Source organism: Triturus cristatus, chromosome 11, assembly GCF_964204655.1.
Source record: "Triturus cristatus chromosome 11, aTriCri1.1, whole genome shotgun sequence".
In the NCBI taxonomy this organism is placed as follows: domain Eukaryota; kingdom Metazoa; phylum Chordata; class Amphibia; order Caudata; family Salamandridae; genus Triturus; species Triturus cristatus.
Window position 1 is genome coordinate 740,237,195 of NC_140594.1, and position 16,377 is coordinate 740,253,571.

The 16,377-nt window shown below is 44.1% G+C and overlaps 1 protein-coding gene across 1 annotated transcript in view; it reads left to right on the forward strand.

Annotated features, from left to right (window-relative positions):
* Nucleotides 1–16,377, forward strand: part of CUL3 (cullin 3) — a 611,025-nt gene that overhangs the window by 125,056 nt on the left and 469,592 nt on the right. The window lies entirely within an intron of this gene.

Consider the following 16,377-nt stretch of genomic DNA (forward strand, 5'->3'; position numbering starts at 1 on the left):
AATAGTGATATCCAGCATATTCTGCGGCATCCCAGTCATACCGACCTCAATTGCAGCAAAGACAGACACCTTAGACATCCTGTGTCAGAGCAAATACAGGAAAGACACCATGGACCGGCAAAGATAATAGTCACAGACCATGATATACCTCAGGCTCCGTCTCCAACTCTCCTTTCCCCCTACTCAACTCAATCGTTTCAGACTCATCCCGCCCGCCTGGGAGGCAACATTTCCTACTACCTCCACCAGTGGCAAACCATTACTATGGACCAGTGGGCTCTACGCCTATTACAGTTTGGACACACTCTAGAATTTAGCCAAAATCCGCCTACAGTCCCTCCTCAAGCCTCCCACCACAAGCATCTCAAGGCTCTTCAGCAAGAGGTCAACAACATGCTGTACAAAGCAGCGATAGAGAAGGTCTCATTATCCAGCAGGGGCACAGGTTTCTACTCCTGTTTTTTCTTGATCAGAAAGAAGTTAAGGGAGTGGCGACCAATTTTGGACCTCCGGAACCTCACTCTGTATTTGAAAAACAATCATTCAGAATGATAACCTTACAAGAGATACTGAAGCTCTTAAACCAGTGCGATTTCATGACCACACTAGACCTCCAAGATGCCTATTTCCATATGCCTATTCACCCAAAACACAAAATGTGGTAGCCGGGTGCCAATATCAATTCAGAATGCTCCCATTTGGTCTCAAGTCTGCGCCCAGGATTTTTACAAAGTACCTGGCTGAGGTCGCAGCATTTTTTCAGACAACAGCAACATCAACTTCACTGTAACTGAAGGTGGTGCATCTAGCCCTCCAAGCTTTTCTTCCCAGGATTCGAGATTCATCAGTGCTAGTCCGGACGGACAATACCACAACAATGCACTATATAAACAAGCAAGACTACACCAAATTTTGCCATCTCTCCAGAAAAGCACAAAAGTTGTGGGAATGAGCCATAGATTACAGAATCTGCCTCTGAGCAGAGCATTTTCCAGAACGTCAGAACCCTATTACGGGCACACTAAGCAGGTTTTTACAACATCGTGTCACGAATGGGAGCTGCACCAGCAAAAGCTGCGTAACTTATTCCTACTCTGGGGCATGTAGGAAGGTGGAATCTGACTGCAGGGTTACCCCGACTTTTTGCCTTGTGTTTTGGTGGTTTTTGACTTTGTTTGACTGGGATCCTGCTAATCAGGACCCCAGTCTATCTGCTTTCTCCCTAAAAGGGATTGCATGTACTTTAGGTACACCACAGATTGGATTCTGGGGTACCCTTATAAGTCCCTAGTTTATGATATCCTATTTACCCAGGGCATAGGTACCCCAGAGGCCTCTCAGGGGCTGCAGCATGTATTATGCCACCCCTGGGAGACCATGCAAAATGACACCACAGGTCTGCTACAGCAGCCTGTGTAAGGTGGTGTGTGCACCCCTAACTTAGATATAGGTTCCCTATATCTATCCATATCACTGCACATATAAACCTATCAGTCCCCCCTATGGCAGGCCTTATCAATCCTGAAGGCAGGATGCTGGGTTTTATGTGAGAGGGTGCACCTGCTTGAGCAGAGCCCCTCTGCAGCCTTCGGAACCTCTATTCAAGGGTTGTTTTTGATGCAGCCATACCAAATACTCTTAAGTGCATTATAACCTCGCGGTAAATGCTAACTTTGGAATGGCTGCATGGAAACATGTCATGTTTGGTGTCAAAACACCTTGGAATCATACCTCCACACCAGTAACTGGTGTGGGAGATATGATTACACCCTACTAGAGGGAGAAACATGACCGCACCGGTACACCTGGTAACAGCTTCACAGACCCTGCATTTCACACCTATCCACCTGGCCTCCCTGGGTTAGGTAACACGAGTACTCCAGTGCTCACATGGGTGCTGGCCTTAGAACCCTCTAAGTTTGAAAAGGTTTGCTCCAAGTCCTCTCCTAAGTGTCCTTAACCTTTAAAACTACAACCGCGACTTTCCCATAGGATTGTACGGAGCTCGCGGCTGTGTTCTCACACTGCACGCGTCCCCCGTGGGTCCCCTGTGTCATTTCCTTGGGTGGTTCCTTGGGGTCCCAGCGATTCTATGTGCTCTAGGCACTGTCTAGTCAAGTTGTGGTTCTTATACCACTTTCGTAATATATGGTTTGGTCTCCCTCTGGGGCCCATTGTATATTGTGCTATTTACTGTCGTTCTATTGCTTTAATATTGTGTATCTTGTTCTCTAATCTCATAAAGAGGTTAGTAAAGAGTGTTTAGAAATAAATACATATATTTTATATATACCTCGTGTGGTTCTCCTTTCATTTGGTCATTCAGGAGGATATCATCTGGTAAACCAAGCTGCTTTACATTCCTTCGAGACTTAGCCTGAAGGCTGCTCTCCATAGCTACTACTAGGATAGCTTTTAATAAAGGTTGTCTTTAACCTAATCATCAATAAGGGTTGTTTGGACTGGTACAAGGTGCCCACTATCACTAGTGGACAGCATATACCAGGCCAACTTCTCACAGGGCACACCGGACTTGGACCTGGTCGCAACTCTCCAGAACCGCAAATGCCGGTACTATGCTATTTGACATCCCCAAATGGGGTAATTTGGGAATGCCTTTACAATTGCATGGTCCGCCATCTTTGCTTACGCTCTTCCTCCCATTCCTCTTCTTCCAAGAGTCCTGAGAAAGATGAAGGTCAAACCATGCAAACTGATCCTCATTGCTCCGGCGTGGCCACCTCAACACTGGTACACAGAACTGCTTCTCCTATCGCAGGTTCCACACTTCAGACTTCCAGTGTTTCCCGATCTTCTGACCATGAACGTGGAGAAGATCCTACACCCGGACCTCAGGAACCTGCATTTGTCGGTCTGACTCCTGAATACAATAAATTCCGGCACCAAAACGTACCGCCTCAAATAGAAGTGTTTCTGTATCTGGTGCCATCAAGAGGGTTTACATCCACTGTCGTCCTCTCCAGAGCAGGTATTACTTTACCACTTACAGCTAACAAAATCAGGCTTGGCCCATAGCTCAATAAAGGTACCACTTAGCGGCCATTTCCTGTTATCCTTTCCACCTTTGTAGTCTTCTAGAGTAATTAAAGAGTTCCTCAATGGGCTGTTTCGAGTGTTTCCTCCTGTAAGACCTCCACCTCCAGCCTGGCAGTTGAAGACTGTCCGAGCCCATTCTACGAGGGCTGTGTCAACATATGCAGCTTTATTTGCGGGAGTGTCACTCCCTGAGGTTTGCCGCCCAGCAACGTTGAAGAATAGACACGCATTTACCCAACATTACTGCCTGTATTCAGCAGTTCTAAATGACAAAGGGGTGGGTCAAGCAGTACTTCGGCATCTGTTACATTAAGGTGAGCCACCCCTGCCTACCTCTTCAACTGGATCTCATTTCTATATGGTAAACTTTTTACTATCTTTAACGCTTAAAGGAACTTTCCTATACTGTTACGGTTATGTCCGTTATAGTGTTTGGTGACTCCTTGAAGGTTATACTGTTGCAGATTCCTGTAAAGCTTTCAGGGCTATGGTAAATGTGCTTTCAACTGCTTGCTAGTCTGATACAAGCATGTGAATCTATGAAAGTTCCAAAACCAGAGTAAGAAATAAGTTACTTACCTGTAACTGAAGTTCTCCTGTATTGGAAGCTTTCATAGATTCACATGCGGCCCACCTTCCTCCCCAGGGGAAGCTCACCGTATTTATCTCTGCATAATAAATTTAGCACTTGTGCTCGTAAATCTGATGTACATTCAGGCGGGCAAATCCTGGGCTCTGTCCTTAATAGAATTGAAACTTTCCGTTACGTTAGTTAGGACATTTTTCATTCTATGTCAGGACCCAGAGGGGGAGGATTATGCTAGTTTAAAGCGTATCCACCACCAGCGCTGCAATGGAGGAGACTGATTTGGAATAAAACTGCTTTAAGATTGAATCCAAAGACAGGTTTGCTGCGTTCAAAATATCCTCCAAGTAAGCTCGGAGAGCAAACATTTTTGAAGCCATAGCTCCCCTGGTAGAATGCGCCTTAATACCTTGGTAACAATACCGGCTTCTTGCATGATCCATAGAACCCATCTCGTGATGATCGGCGACAAGACCTTCTTAAACGACTTCCGCAAAGCAATTAACTGTCTTTCCCCATGGGGGACTTCGTAGGCCATGATACATCTGACCACACAACTTTGGGGAATCCGCAAAGACTGGCTACGAAATCAGGTGAGTTGCACTTTGTCTGGCACCATCTGGGCTAAAAATCCTCCCTGTAATGTCTAGGACTCTTACATCTGATACTCTTCTGCACGAGAACAGACATAAGAGGATTGCCAACTTGGTGTACAATTGTTTACGGGAAAGGTATTTATTGATAGGCCACAGGATAAAAAAAGGTTCAGGCCCTTATTGGCAATTTAGTGGACCGAATATCTTAGTTCCGGTGGAAGAGATAAACAAATACCCCAAAACAATTTTTTAACCAGGGGATGTTCCCCGACAGGTAGGCCTCCAACCATAGCGTGTCCGGCAGAAATTGCCATCATTCCATCCAAAGCCAATGAGGTCAGGAAATTTAAGATAGGGACAACTTCTATCCCTACGGAACCAAAGGCACCGTTGCCAACACCAACCCAACCATCGAGACAAGCCAATTGGTAACGTTTGACCACACCGTCCATTCGTGCCCCAGAAAAGAGGTCTTCTTCTCAAAGCCCGGGACTTGCCATTGAGACCTGAAATTCTCCACTCCATAAGCTGGAGGCTGCTGTTTGTCACCAGATGATGGGGATTATCTGAGGGATGGCTGAGGAAAGCTAGATCTAGGGATAGATGGATTGGAACATTCCAAGTAAGTTCCATCATAACTGGAAGCCATACTTGCGACTTCCACATCGGGGTCATCACCACCAGATCAGCTCCCTGCCTGCGCACTTGGGTCACCAATCGCTTTATTGTGTTCAAAGGGCTAAAGGCGTAGCTCTGCCCCTTCGACCAATCCTGAAGAAAAGCGACAGGCACCAATGCTTCGGGGTCCGGCCTCCAATTGAAGTACAGGGGAAGTTGATGATTGAGCCTGGATGCAAAGAAATCTATCAAGAAGGGGCCCCATTGGGCAGAAAGTGCTCAAAACCTGGTCAGAAGCTGCTGCCAGAGGCTTGTGTCCCAGAGATGTTACAATTAACAATCCACGACCTGGTTGGTAATCTCCGGGGTGGTGTTCCTCCATTACTGAAACCTGATGTTTGAGACAATTTTTACAAAACCTCTTGACCAGATCCAAAAGAACCCTGGACCAGGTACCCCCTAGATGGCTGATCTACTGGACCGCTACTACATTATCCATTTTCAGAAGAACGCAGCAGGTCTTTGGTCCAACATTTCACCTTGAAGGAACCCGCCATCAGTTCTAAGCAGTTGATATGCAGGAATTGTTCTGCTGCTTACCATCCACTGCCAGTAGTGAATGCCTCACAACGCACAACCCAACCTGTGCCACTGGCATCGTACTCGATCACTACATCTGGTTGTGAGATAAAAATGGTGCACCTGTTCTAGGCCTCGATGTGGGTGAGCCACCAACGAAGTACCTCCTTGGCCTCCTCTGAGAGTGGTATGTACTGGGAGTACTTAAGACCGCGATGCAGCTGAGATGCTTTCAGCCGTTGAGGGGCCCGAAAGTGAGGGGGGCCTGGGAACAAGGCCTGAATGGAGGACTACTAGAGGCTTACCATTCTTGCAATCTTGATGGAGGGAAGTCTGTTACTTGGACAGGATCCTTCGTACCTTGTGCCATATTTTGGTCATCTTCCGGGAGGGAAGACTCCTCAAGATTGACAATGAAACCTGCCATCTCCAGATGTGTGGAGATGAGCGATGACATTGTGCAGCTGGACGATATGCTTCTCATTTATCAATCATGCATACTCCAGATGTCATCAGGTGCTGAACCACTGGCTTGAGAACCTTGGTGGAACATCTGGGAGCTGAGGAGAGGCTGAAAGGTAGAGAGGTCTACTAGAAAGTCTGGCCTTGCCACCGAAATTGGAGGAACAAATGTGCGGCAGGAAAATCAGAACTAGAAGGTAAGCGCCCTTGAGATGTAGCCTGACCATCCAGTCGTTGGGTTGGAGAAGATCACGAAGACGAATGCCTTCTATCTTGAATTGGCAGAAGACCAGCTACTTGTTGAATTCCCAGAGGTTAAGAATCGGCTCCTGTTGGAGGTGGGAGATTGGAAAACGTGTGGCCATGCACCCCCTGCCATGGACTGCCCGGGTGAAAGCCTGAAAGATGAAGATGCCCTTGATAGATGACTGGGCTGTATCAAGTGAATTAAAGTTTCACACAAACTTTCCTGAGTTCCTTGAACGGACCGCCAAAAAGCCTCCCTTGTATCACCTGTCTGGCCTCAGACATTGCGAGCTCCCCATGTTTGGGGTTTGTCTTTGTCAGCAGCGACCTGCGTCTCTCTGTAGAGATGCAGCAATTGGCATTGCGAAGTAAAATGATGGCTCGTTGGCCCCAGCTGGAGAGCACTTCCGTGGAAATTAACACCCCTGACGCCTTTCCATCTTCCATCATGTCTAATATCTGTGTCAGCAGACCGGTTATGTCCATGAGCTTATCCTGGCACGACCGCCAGGATAAGCTCATGGACATAACCGGTCTGCTGACACAGATATTAGACTGTTTTTTTCCCAAAACAGTGGCCATTCTTATGTCAATCTTGGGTATGAAAGCCATTTGCTGTCTAAGGAGGGCTGGAAGCACTCTGCCCGAAGGAGGTTCCGGATCTCCTTATCCAGACGTTTGTGTAGCCTGTCAGCCACATACGTGGCTACCTTGTCCCCCGGTGACCATTCAGAGGAGCATTGATACATAATTTCCTAGGAGTCCAACATATAGTATTTCGATCATAGGGGCCCTTCCATGGTAGAGCCCGACCCTTCAGGTGGGTTGGACACCGGTCTCCAGGACCATTCGTGACCTGAGTCTGCATCAGATCCAGTGTGGGCTCCATCAGAGGCAGGAGGTGGGCGGGGGTGGTAATGCAGTCCCAGGAGCCGTGAGACCCACAGTAGTGTCCAGATTGAGCATGGAGGGAGGTGGGTTGGTGCCTAAGAACCCTTTTTTTAACCTCTAAAACTCCTCTAGGTCCACCTCTGAAGGCTATGGGCACTTGCACGGGTTATTGGTGTGGGAGCAGTGGGAAACCTTGGAGGTATGGGGTCCGATAGGGCCAAAGAGTTCTTTCCTCAGTGGGATAAGTTGTAGGTACCTCTGTGCCATATCCATTAGTTTCTTCTCCAGGGGCGCTACCGCGTCCGAGGCCGCCTTAAGTAAGGAGGTGGACACCGCGTCACAGAATTCATCCTTGACTGGAAAGTAGGTCATCTCATCTCCTCTTCCATATAGCGGTCATCATAAACCTCCATGGGGCCTGTTAGGTAAGTATGGCCACCAACTGCCAGTGTGTGTAAAGTATTAGTGGTATCCCACAGGGTGAGAGGGTACTTTTAGGTGGAGGAGGCCCAGCTGATGTAGAGGTAACTGAGCTACAACAATTCCTGGTAATGTTCTTGGAAATAATGGGGCTATGGGCAACAGCACGCACTACTCACCCTCAGTTATATTGGGCACTTATGAACCGCCTGGGCCGTGTCTGCACGTAAGCAGGAGCTGAAACTCGCTGCAAATCAATGTCTTACCTATCCGTGTCAATGCTCTTGGTGGGATGGGGCCAACCAACACTCAAACCGCACCGCGGATGGAGGCGTTCAGCAACCTGGGGAAGTCTAACGCACTGCTCGATGTGAGAGGGAGTGTCTTTCAGGGCACGAAGGGCGTGTGCCCTCTGGCGGCCGGAGGACTGTCGAGTGCCCCGCCCCATACATGCAGGAACTGACGAAAAGCGGCTGCGAAAGGAGCGAAGAGTTGTTGCCGCCACAACTAAACACTGAAAGGCAGAAGCACTGCTGAATCTTTATAGAAAAAGTACACAATCAAATCGCGTGAAACCGGGGGGAGATGGGGTGGGGGGGATCTGAGTCCCGATGATTAGCCTTCTCTCTGCTGCGAACAGCAGAGAAAGAGGGAAAGATAAGAGGGACAAGAATGGATTATGTCACTCCCTGATGCTCATTGGATGTTGGACTTTCCCTTCTTTGAGTACCAACATATTTTCACCTTAACTAACCTATTGTCGTAAAGGCATACTTCCAGAATCCATCAAACAAAGTAGAAAGAGCGCTTCATTTTCTGGATGTAAAAAAATTCTTGCAATTGTATATTGAAAGGACTAAAGCTTTCAGAAACACGGATCAACTTCTAGTTGCTTTTGCCCCTCCAAGAAGTGAACAAGCCGTGTCACAAGGTAGCCTAGCAAGATGGGTGGACGCAGACGTAGCATTTTGCCTTTAAATAGCAGGAAGGCCACTCGCAACTAAAGTATATCCTCATTCAACAGGAAGTGTAGCAACCTCTACAGCTCTTTTTGCCAGGGTTTCGTTACCTGACCTATGCAGTGCAGCAACATGGACAAATTGAAATACCTTCACTAGACACTATTTTCTAGATGTCACCACCAACCAAGGTGCGGCAGTGGTTGAGCAGTTCTTAGCAACTTATTTCAGTGAGGTGAGCTGTTTTTATGAATTTGTAACATGGTTATTATTGGCATTAATATTATTGTTATATTTTCTTGCAAAGGAACTACAACCCGTATATAATATTACCTTCCTTCTCAAGTTTTATATATAGGATCAAGTTTGTTACTGCTCATTTGAATTCACGCATGTATATCTAGGAAAGATTCAATACTGGGGAAAAAACTAGTTACTTACCTGTATACTGTAGTTGTTCAGTATTGACATCTTTCATAGATTGGACTATGATCCTCCAACCTCCCATTTAAGGCGCTCACCACAATGATTAACTGAGATACTAGTCTTTCGTATTTGGTACACTTGTGCTCTGAAATCTATAGTGTGGTGACAGGATGAGAGTAATTAGGCAGGGGCTGCCCTCTTGTTTGCTGAAGTTTGTTCTACTTAAAACGATGGGGATTGGTATACAGTCTCATTGGATTTGGCTTTACTGTTCAGTTCTTTTGATTCACACTGCTAAGTATAATTACTGTGGGTCTTCCACCTCTACTATGGGGAAGATTCAAGTATGTTAATCTACGAAAGATATCAATACTGGAGAATACCACTGTACATGTATATCTTTTTATTTTTTGTAATCTGAGGTCCTCTTTATTTTAATTTTCCCCTCTCCGAAAGTTTGACTCCCCGGTAGAAGTTCATTAAACACTTCTAGTCAGTCTTCAAAATAATTACATTAGCTGTAGCACATCACGCGGATGCATTACCTTTGTATTTTTATTTGTGAGAGAAAGAACAAGCAAATGATCTTTTCGACTTTCCACTATTGCTCGGCTTTCCTCTTGTTGGAGCCAGGTGGGATGATTCCTTATTTTTCTTGTTTAGGGATGTGTGCTCCTTATGTATTATCATTTTCAATAATGCACCTTCCTGTGCCAAAATCGCAGTTCAAGCAAAGGTTTGAGTCTTGAGATAGCTAACATTTTGGATGTTTTCTGTTTTTCTGTCATAAAGGTCATAAACCAATGAGTTAGATTCAGTTCTCTGAAAAAAGGCAGCAGTGCATCGTTAGAGTTCCTAATGCCCAAACTGCAGAAGGTTGGCTACTGTAATACCCTCGTAGATGCATTAAAGGCAAAGTTTCAGCAGAAAACATAAGCTAGACTTTCATCGGAATAGTCTGAGTTTACAGCTGCTCTTCCTACGGCAACAATATAACAAAATATTAAATATGAAAATTCAATTTTTGTTCAAATGGAGTTGCAGTTGCACAATGTTTGTGGGTGACTTATTGTGTATGAACTTGCTATAAGTTTAGTGTCTAGCAATCAAATAACCACTTATAATCAGACGGAGCATACTTTCAACCGGTCTGCTTTTGGGCTGGCAAACTTTTTTTTGTCCTGCGATTACCCTCTTTGACATTTACCTTGTCCACTAGTGTGGGAAATAGAAACTGCAGCTCAACCTACATTGCTTCAATAATTGTGCGGGAAATAGAAACTGCAGCTTAACATATATTGCTTAAATAATTGTATGTCATTGCATGCTCTATGGGATAAAGTAAATTATATAAACCATCTTTGTATTCACACTTTTTCAGTTTCATTTTAATAATGATAATTTTACTAAATACTTCAATATAGAACACAGATCCCAAACGTATACAATTCTTACAAGAATTTTTTTTTGCCATTTGACGCACAGAAAATAACATCGAATTAAAAAGATAAAAACCCTGTACCTCTGTTTTACACGTGTTCACACATTTATACAAAACACTAATTAAAAACAGATGGGTTCTGGACATTAGCAATCACCTTATACAATGTACTGTGTACTAGACTAACTCTTTATAAACTTTTGGCTGGAGTCCAGTGAACCTAAAAACAGCCCAACACATTGTTTTGGTGGCTTCTTCAATGTATATGCCACTTTCTTCAGGACCAAGCTGCATTTCATTCATGCAGAGTTTGAGGTATTTTTTATCTACAAACCATCAAATAAAAACTTTTAAGGCCATAACCCAGTAATTGATATTATACTCTTGGGTCTACCAAACTTTCACAGCCGCAAAGAATTGTCCAGAAGAGAAAGATAAAAGTGGCTGTACTAGTGCCAAGATAAAGGTCCGAGTAAACATCCATGGTTATATATTTGTATTTCGCCGGCCTTTTTATTGCTAAGCCCGGATTGATCGAGACTCAAACGAGTTAAAATACAGATGTGTGACATAGTCAACTGATTGTTAGGCACGGACATTATACTCTACTTCTGTGCACTCACTCTAAAACAGTTGACCAAGGCCCAGAATTTCCTTGAATCTTTGCTGCAGAATGTTTCTACAATCATACCATTTGTGGGGCAAGTTACTCTTTTTGCTTCCATGCTGCCTTTTTAGGTCTCGGCTAGCGAAGGCTGCCCTTGCGCAGTCTCGCTCGCGAGATTTAATGTTTTTTAGTACGGGGCTTGAACCCGCCCCTATTCTCAATTGGCTGGCTTCCTAAACGGAGGCCGGCCATTGGAGGAGAGGGGCGTCTGTCCGTTTAAGCCCAGTCTTTTTCGGATTCGGGGGCGTGTTTCTTACTTTCTTTCTCTCCTCTGGAATGTAAACATTCCAGCCAATGGGAAGAGGAGAGAAAGAAAAACACGCCCCCCAATCCAAAAGTTAGCTGCGTTTCTCCTTGGCATTTCTGCTTGACCTCGGAGAAACATGGTTACCAAGTCGGCGAGCTCCTGCGGGGTCCTGGGGTCGGTGTCAGCCATGCCGCTGTCTGTAGGTAAGCTTAGTTTCAGCATATTCCCAGCTAAGCTGTCTTGTCTATGTTTTTGTATAGATATACTCGCAATCTTTTCAGCGACTCACCATTAAACTTAACTTCACATATAAAAATAACAAATACGGATTGCCTAGCTATCTTACCACCAAAACGAAGCACAAACTCTTACCAAGACTTTATGCTACTTTGGTCCAAACGTTTGGGGCACTCCAAAAAACATTCAAAAAGCTCTGAAGATAAAAAAAAAAAACTGTTCTTCACCCATGTATACGAAAGTAACCGAACAGACGTTAACCATCCCTCACCAAGAAAGTGGTTGCCGAATATTCCCCTTACCTCCCGTTTCCAGGCAAGATTGTACTCATTCAATTGCCTTTTCCCTTCGATTCTAAAACAACGTTAATTTCAGAAGACAAGAGAAGGTTATCAGACAGCATGTTGAAAACGTGATTGACAGCCACAGGGCGGAACAAAAGGGGCATTTGGAGGCCAAACTTCCCAGTAAGCGTTTCAGTTGGTTAGAAAACAAAAGCCCCTCCCCCGAAAGGTTTAGCAACCTATAGTAGAAGAACGCTAGAAGAGACCAAAACTACTGATGCACCGGAAGTGACCCTTTCTGCTCATAATGCAGCCCAGCCACAGTTGAACCGAATTTGCCTCCCGTCACACTACCTTGCTAACCGGAAGATAATAAGGCAGTGAACCCGGAAAAAGTATTGCCCAAAGCAGTGCGTAAGTCGTCGTCGTTGTAGATTGTCCTTTTGAGTGTTGACTGCCGCCTGGGAGAATGGAGCATACGGTCTCCGATACGTTCTAATTGGAGAGTGGAGGTCGGAAGAGGAGAACAGCATAGTAGGGGCAGGCAGTACCTATGAGCGGGTTAGTGTCCGCAGTGGGCGTTTCTTTTAGCTGAGAGCAGGTCTAAATTGGCAAAAGAGGCCAGATTTGAAAATACAAAAAAACGAGACACACCACAAACATAAGACTAGAACTGCAATTTATCAGTGAAATGGCCACAAAGCGGTACTACAGTAAGTGAGCCTTCTGGCGTGGGAAGACTTTAGTGACCTGTATTATAAGGTTAGTCTATGCCCGATGACATTACGGACAGCTTGATTCAACGCTACGGTGTGGGTGGCTGTGTATGTGTGTGTGTGTGGGAGGGAGGCTCTATGTGTGTGTGTGGGTGGCTCTGTGTGTGTAGCTCTGCGTGTGTGGCTCTATGCGTGGTGGCTCTCTCTGTGTGTGGGTAACTGTGTGTGTAGGTGGCTCTGTGAGTGGCTCTGTATGTGTGGGTGGCTTTGTGTGTGTGGCTCTGTGTGTGGGGGCAAATGCAATAGGTCTCGCATTGGAGAGTGATTAAGCTATTGACATTGTAAATAACAATGCCGTTTCTTTAAATGTTTTAAAAACATAAACAAGAATGTCATGAGCAATGCCAACAGCTCTAACTTAAACAATGCCGAGACCATTGCATTGTAAATGCTTGTTATATTTCATATGCAGAAATTTAAATAGCAGCAAAATTTAATGATTGTCTGCGTCTTACTCTGTCTACCTGCTTTAAGCATTCCTTCTTTTAAGCAGAGGAATTTCTCATAATCCCAAAGTTTATCTAACCTTCACACAGTTTTTTGGTCTTGCATACCAGGCAGGGCGAGCGGTCTGATTGTGAAATACCTTTTGTGAGTATCCCAAAAACATACAGTCGATTTTTGTCACTCTTGCTTTTGCCCTTCAGATAATACAGAATCTTCCACACGGTGGCTCAACACTTGGCGAAGCAGGAGACATAACACAATACACACACCTTTAGAAAAATGTTTTATTTTACAAAATGCAAGGACTCTCTCTTTTAGAATAAGGCTTGGGGTTTTATTTTACACAATGCTTTCTAACAAAGGCTTTCCCAGATGCCAAATGCAGAACATTCAAATACATATAGAGATATATATGTTTATATGCAAGCAGTAATAACACACTTGGTAAATATAACAGCCAAATGCATGAATAATTCTGATGAATAAACAAGCAGCAAATAATGTGAGATAAGACTCAAGCAAATATACTGGGACGTCCTGCAAGAGATCAGAAAGCTATATATACAGCAAATGATTACTTTGGATGTGCACCTTAACTTATTCACACATCACAAAGAAAACACCTCAAATGATCAAAGCCACTGGCGAAACATCACAATGGCAATAATCAAAGCTCAAGCACCTCAAATGACCACAGCCCCAGGAACCATGCATCACAATGGCACTAGTCAAAACTCAATACTTCACCTGGTACAAACATTGCATCTTAGCCCACTCCTGACTGGGGGAATCAAACAGCCTGGGTTCAGAGCCTCAGCATCCAGGGTTCCACGCTCTGAAGTAGACTCGTCCGTCCCCATTCGGATTCCAAACTCCCGGTTACTAAGTCAACAACCCTCCGCTTTATAATCTCAAAAACACTAGAAGGTTCGAGAGAGACCCCCCCGCGCCAGAGGAATCTTACCAGAACTGGCCAGCTTCCAAGCAAGCATTCCCTGGCAGGAAGGAGTTCTCGCATCCCCTTCTTCAATCTCGCATGTTCCAGCCTTTACAAAGTTCACAAAGCCTTCCTGGTACATTAAACAATCTCTCACAAAACAATCCTTGAACGTGATTAACGCAAACAACTTGCAAGCACTGCTGTGCACGGAGAAAAAGCTGAAGCAAATCAGTCATAATTCAGGATGACATGAGGCCATGTCAAAGCCAATAGTAAGAACTTCATAATACTCATCAATGTACAACACAGTGCACAACTGCTTATAGATTCACATATTTCATCTTTCAATGTCTTATAACATCACATACTTCATCTCTCAATGTACAGCACCGAGCACATGTGTGCATCACTGCCCACAACACTGCCCTTCAAGATCAAAAAGTACTTTCCACACCTCTCTCTCCCTCTCATGCTTTCAAATACACATGCCACACGTTGTGTTATTGGCAAGGCTGTTCTAGTCTGTGACAGCTTCCACTGGAAGACAGCAATATTACAAGAAATAAACCTGTAAGAGAAGCAAAGCATATGCAGGATGTTGTACATTCAGGCTAGGATAAAATAACACACCAAAGTCAGTTAAAACAATGGTAGTCAAAGGTCATCACAGGGTGTCGGACCACAAGAGTGCCTCTAGCACTACAGTCACTCATTTGCTTTTTTTTGTTCTGACCTGTGCGCTTCTGTGTACTTTTAGGAACAACTTTTTTCTTTGTAGTTGACCATCCCATGATGGTTGTCAAGCTCTCTCCTTCATGTGCGTCTCTCCCTGGTTTCTGTGTGCTGCTTGCTAGCTTTTTCTCTCTCTCAGCGAAGATGACGTTGAATAGAAGAGTTCCACTTGAAAGTCTAATGTGTATGATTGGTTAGAGAGAGCACAAATCATAACCTGTATTGCTGCTCATACGACATCATGGAGCCATCTACTTTAGGTAGTAGGTTAAGCAGGAGTGACCCAGATTCTTTATAATCTCTGGATATTCTAGATTCGGTCTAATTTCTGGATATTCTAGATTATGATTTCTGGATATTCTAGATTCTGTCATGGGCGGAGCTCAAACCAGACAGACCTTTGGTCCTCTTTTGAAGTAACTGAAGGGTCCTTCTTTGTAGGTAATAAAGTATTGGAATAAAACAGTACTGCTTGCAGTGGTGATGCAGTTATTGCCTGCTTAGTGCCAATTCCGAATTATATTGCAATTCAAACTGGTTTAACCACACTTACTGATGTCTCATCCACAGAGTCCTAAATAAGGCTTTATACTTTGGATGTGGATGCCACGTTATGGTATATTGTGTGTGGCTTTTGTAAAGCACTTGGTTAACAAAGTTGTCATAGGACAACATGAGAGGAGAGGGCAGTATAGTCCCTGTCAATTTATTTTTTAGTGAATAACCTTGTTTTAGTTACTTTTTAAATAGAAATGAGGTGTTTGCTTTCTTAGTTCCAAAGCTTCATCGCAGTGATCAAAAAGCTTCGACCTCCCAGTCTAGTCAATCGAAATCTGGGTATGGTCAGCAGTCTGGCCATAGAAGATCGCAGTGTCCAGGAAGGTGAGTTCAGAAGCACCAATAATGTGCTGTAGCTAATGGCCCTTTAACACTTTGGCTTTTGACATTTGCAATAATGATTGATGTCACATTTGTAGGCTTTTTTTAAAGACCGCAGACGTGAGCTTTTTCATACTCTACCGACTCCAGGTACCTGTCAATAACATTCACCTAGTCAGGTCCTATCTCTCTTCTTATGTGTCACCCAACTAATATTGATATATGATTCAACTGATAGATGATTATATGTTTTAACTGAGCCATAGTTGAACCACTGTTCTGATATACTCATGTTCACTTTGGCTAATGGGTCGCCCTGTGTATGTTGTAGAATTACATAGTGTATATTATACAGCAAAAATAGTTATAACATTGAAAATGCATTATATTGACTATTTTAGTGTAACCGCTATCTGCTGTTCTGTTATCAAGTAAAATAAAATGGGTCACGTTCTCAGGAGTCCAACAAATTGGAATATTTAACTTTTGACAGGAAATCACCTAGATTCTGTGGTATTAATCATAACTCTGAAAATAAAACATCTGAACAAATGGTGGCAGCAAACCTTCTGTCGCCATTAATGTTGACGTTACTGGTATATGTTGGAATATAAACTTGAAAAAAGATGGCAAATTCCATTGTAAAACATTTCCATCATAAGAGCAATGAAAGAACCTAGTACTAGGATGCCCAGAAGTGTTTTTTAGGGACAGTATTTTGAGATTATGGAAGGTATTTATTAAGTAAATTTCTACATTATTGCAGCAGGTGGTATTTGTATTAACTCAGTTATTGCCTTACTTGTAATTTAATGCAGGTACGTGGCTTGCTATTGCTCTGCATGCAGCATAGAAATGGGAATGATTATAAAAACATACTACATCTT